The 4,738-nt window shown below is 43.6% G+C and overlaps 1 pseudogene; it reads right to left on the minus strand.

The window, feature by feature from the left end:
• Nucleotides 1-1,990: 1,990 nt before the first annotated feature.
• Nucleotides 1,991-3,312, minus strand: LOC128563831 (PHD finger protein 20-like; annotated as a pseudogene).
• Nucleotides 3,313-4,738: the final 1,426 nt, after the last annotated feature.

The raw sequence follows: 4,738 nt of genomic DNA on the forward strand, positions 1-4,738 counted from the left end.
TTAATTCATCTTGACCCGGGCATTGGGAATGGAGCCCCTCAACATGGCTTTAAATTAGGGAGGCATACTGAGGTTATAAGAACTTGGGAAGTCGTCTCTGCTTCCCTAAGAACAAAAGTCACAATGCGTGAAACAGGATTCTTTCCTTTATAAAGCGGAAACAAACCCAATAATGGCCACTTGGCAAAATTAGGATAATTCATTTTCTGTTTCTATTTTTGAACAAGACATGAAATTGACTACCTTACTAGTTACAGCTTCCACAGATACTCAAAATTTTCATAAAATAATCATACCTCACAGTTGTGGCTATAGAAAATCATCCTGTTTCTTCCCTTTTCAGACAAGCAGTCACACAAATGCAGCTGTCTGAACATATACCATGCACACTCCTTAAGCATTTCTTCCCATACCAGAAACATCAGTGTTAGCAGTGGGAAATAGTCTCTCGTAGAGGAATTATGTCAGCTTTATTACAGACGTGATAGCCACATGTACTCCCTCTGATGGATAAGTTACAACAGGTCAACTTACACATGTTCTATGATTCATTTCACATCAAATGGTGAACAGACAACTAGACAGAGCATTGCTTGAAACAGATCTGAGTACAGAGGCCTGAATTCATGACCACAAGGACCTGTGCCTAACCATGCCAAAGGTTGCTGGAGATATTGTCATTGCTATTGAGATATTGGCTACTTCATATTTACATAGTAAATATTTGCAGCATATAACATTACAGATTCATAAACCCATGAGTAACTTGTGTTAATGGACAACTGTGCTTTGAGTTTTGACTTTAATGATAAGAAAACTAAGTAGTGAAATGGGTCACTTTTCAAAGCACGAAACATTTTAACTTTGCCTCGTAAGGAAAAACCAAGTACAGCAATTACATGTGGAACCGTAACCTGCAAAAGCAACACAAATATTGTCTCAAGAGATACAAATAGGTTGTACCTGGACCTCAAGCAGCATAATCACTTGGATCACACAAAATAATACAAACAGGAAATTTAAAGTGTTAAAGTATATCAACAAAACAACTCTGAACATACGGTTCAGGGAAGGAGAAAAGCAGTATGTGTAGAATCTGAGGTTTGTTTACAACAATATAAAAGAAGGTAATTCCCCAAACCACATTCTTTGTAACACATCTTCACAGTAAAGGAGTTTGAAATTCTGGGAAACACTTTTTGGACATTAAATAGAACTGAGAAGCTGTGAATATTAAGAAGTGGGTAGAAAATGCTGTCCTTTGGGTTCCAGACCCAGCCTGATTCAGGTTGACAGTGAGATTCTAGTTCCTCCACAGGTTGTATGGGCTCTACTACAAAAGCCACTACCCAATCAACTCTGGGGTGAAAGCACATAAATCTTGTCCCTGTACCATGAAGTCATGCAAGAGATGTGGTCAGAAAAGTGAAGAGTCCTAATGATAAGGCAGGGCAGCCAGCTTCCACAGCTTCCGCAGAACGCCTTCCCAGCTTCCACAGAACGGTGAAGGCACAGCCTTCCCATGCTGCTAGCAAATGAAAGTGATGCTTGCTGCCTAAACTCCATGCCAGGCAGAAACCAGAGGGTTGGCATGTGCCCCAACCTGACAGAAAAGTCAATTAAATAAACTGCAAACTGACTTTACAACTGTTTCCAACTAAACTTTTTTGGCTCTCGTTCCATTTATCATCAGTGGCATGATTTCAAGTGAAGTTTGTGCAAAAAGACTCTCTTCATTCAACGATGAACATAGAAGAAGGGAATCCTAAGACTCTATTTGCTACCTCCTTGGTAGGCTCTGAGATCAGAGTGCCCTGCCCTCCAGCAGCCAAAATGGCCTCTGTCCAATGTCCGTCACACTCCTGCCCAGATCCCTGAAGTCAGTCAGTGTCACGTGCATTCAGCATGCTAGTTTTATTTATTTAAATATGCGAAGCTCCTCCTGCGGGCTCCCCAGGGTTGTGCCCCCATTAGTCTTGGATGCCCTGTTTCACGTGGAGCAGCAGAGGGCAATCTACTGCACCTTGCCCAGGTCCGTCAGCAGCTGCTTGATGCAATGCTCGAGCTGCGGAAGTCTGGCCAGTGGCTTGGGAGGCTCCAGTTCCCTGGTGTGGTCCAGCCAGCTCTCCAACACATCCAGCTCCTTCTCAATGGAGTCCATCCTGTGTGTGACTTCATCCTGCAGAGACTCCACGTGGGTCAGCAGGTTAAACTGCACTGGCGCTGGGAGCTCAGCAGCCCCTCTCCACCTCTGTCCAGCAGCTTCTGAGCAGAGCTTTCCTCAGGTAGAACCTTTTTGGAAACATATTCTCTAACCGTTGGGGAGCTGGGTTTAGAGTCACTGTCCCTCCTGCTCCAGTCTTGGTCTAGAGGCCAGCCCAGATGCGGGGAGAGGGAATCATCCCCATTCTCATGAAGAGGGTTGACTGCATCGTCGAGGGCAGCACCCCGCGTCTCCACCACCAGCTTCTGCTCCACAGCAGAGTAGTAGGCAGGGGGCTTCGGGTAGCAGTGCTACAGAACTCCTCCGCGGACCTCGTCAAGGGTAGGGCCAGGGGCAAGGGCTTCTCCACTGCCCCATTCAAAGTTCTATAGCTTGGGGCTTCCTCCTTGCTTCTGGCGTCAGTGACGTGGATGAGTTTGGAATGAGGTCTCCCCTCTCCTGAGTGCTGTTTCTAAGGCTGGCACCACAGTTGCAGGTCAGGATGCTTCCTCTTTGCAAGATGCTCATCTTGAGCTGTGGGCCAGGCAGAACCTCCATCACTCTCTGGACATCACCAAGAAGCTGGTGAGTCACCACAATCTTCTTAGCATTCTGATGGGAGTAATTCTCCTCTAGAAACGCCAGGCCATGCATACATTATGTCCCCTGCTCAACCATTCCTTGTCATACCAGTACTTGAAACCAGGCTTCTGACCTGGAGGGTCTTGGCAAACATAGCAGGTGTATTTTTCGGGCACATTTTCTTCCAGTAATCCCAATGCAGACCCCATGCTGCCAGCACTGGCATTCTTCACACTGCATCATGTAGTCATTTTCCTCCTGGATCTCACAGATGCAAAAGACCACCTCAAAATCATAGTGGTCATCCCCGTCCAGTTCCTCATCTGGGGTTGGTCATCACATCAACGTCTTGGCTGTACTCCTCGTGACTCAAAAGAAAGCTCTCAGAAGAGGACTCACTCAAAATATCCTTCTCAGATGCTTTTACTTTCCCTTTGTGGTTTCCAGATTCTAAGCCATGGAGCTGAGGGCTCATATGGACCCCAGGCTTGTGTGAGGACCCACACCTGGTAACAGCAAATGCCTTGGGTGGAGAAGGTTCCTGTGAGGCATCACTGATCTCCTCATGGCAAGGACAATCAGGCTTGGTTTTCTGAAAAAGAAAGTTTTTTTTTTTTTTTTAACCGTTTTTGGCCAGGGCTGAGTTTGAACCCACCACCTCCAGCATATGGGGCCAGCACCCTACTCCTTGAGCCACAGGCATCGCCCTGAAAAAGAAAGTTTTAATGAAGTCAAGTATGATGCATTATAGCAGCGTGAGAGGCCATAAAGCTACTTTCAAATTATTTTCAGGAAAGAAATGCTTTGTTGTACATTAATCGTGAGACAAGTATTTGACTCAAGAACAATATTTTGTGTAGCAGTTAATGTTACTGAGTTCCTAGAACCTGAGATTTTAATGATACATTTCCTTAACAGTATTTGGCTTATATTTTAGAGTTCAATGTCCTGTTATGCGAGAAGTATTGTGTTATAAAAAGAAGCCAGCCTACTTTTTGTTTCGGCAGGAGGAAGACTATTTTTTTTTCCTCCCACTGATATGTTGGTAGAATGTTTTTCTTTACACTCGAAGTTCGTGTGTCTGCCACAATGAGCCTACATCAGTGCACATGGTGACTCTTTCATGATTTTTCTCAACGCCCTCTTTCTGTCCATATGCCCAGGTCTTCACCTCAGATCTCTTCTCCTAAATGCTGATTCACTGCTCATTGCATTTCCCAATTTCCTCATCAGGCATAGACTTACCTCGGAGATATGGTGGGTTCACTTTCAGACCCTGAAATAAAATGAATATGACAATAAAGGGAGCCGTATGAAATTCTGTTTCCCAGTGCCTATGGAAGTTAGGCTCGTAGTACATTGCGGTTTAGTAAGTGTGCACCAGCCTTACTTCTAGTCATCAGGGTGGTGGTTGCTTACAGTTGGGGTGGCCGTGGCAATCTTTTGAAATAAGGCAATGATGTTTGCAGCAGTAACAGATTCTTCCTTTCATAAAAGAATTTCTCTGTAGCATACAATGCTATTTACTAGCATTTTTATCTATAGTAGAACTTTTGATATTGGAATCAATCCTTTCAAACCCTGCTGCTACTTTATCAACTAAGTTGATGTAATCTTCTGAATCTTTTGCTGTTGTTTCAGCAATGCTCATGGCATCTTCACCGGGAGTAGGTTCCATGGAGCCTCAAAACAATTACAGATTCCATATCAAGAAACCAATGTCCCTTTACGATCATCAAAATATGGAAACAACATAAATGCCTACCAACCCAGGAATTAACAAGCTGTGATATATATATATATGTATATATACATATATACATATATATGTACATATATACACACTGTGGAATACTATTCAGCCATTAAAAAGATGAAGACTTTATATCTTTTGTATTAACCTGGTTAGAGTTGGAACTCATTCTTCAAGTAAAGTATCACAAGATTAGAGTA

The sequence above is a fragment of the Nycticebus coucang genome, chromosome 13 (assembly GCF_027406575.1).
Source record: "Nycticebus coucang isolate mNycCou1 chromosome 13, mNycCou1.pri, whole genome shotgun sequence".
NCBI classification, from domain to species: Eukaryota; Metazoa; Chordata; class Mammalia; order Primates; family Lorisidae; genus Nycticebus; species Nycticebus coucang.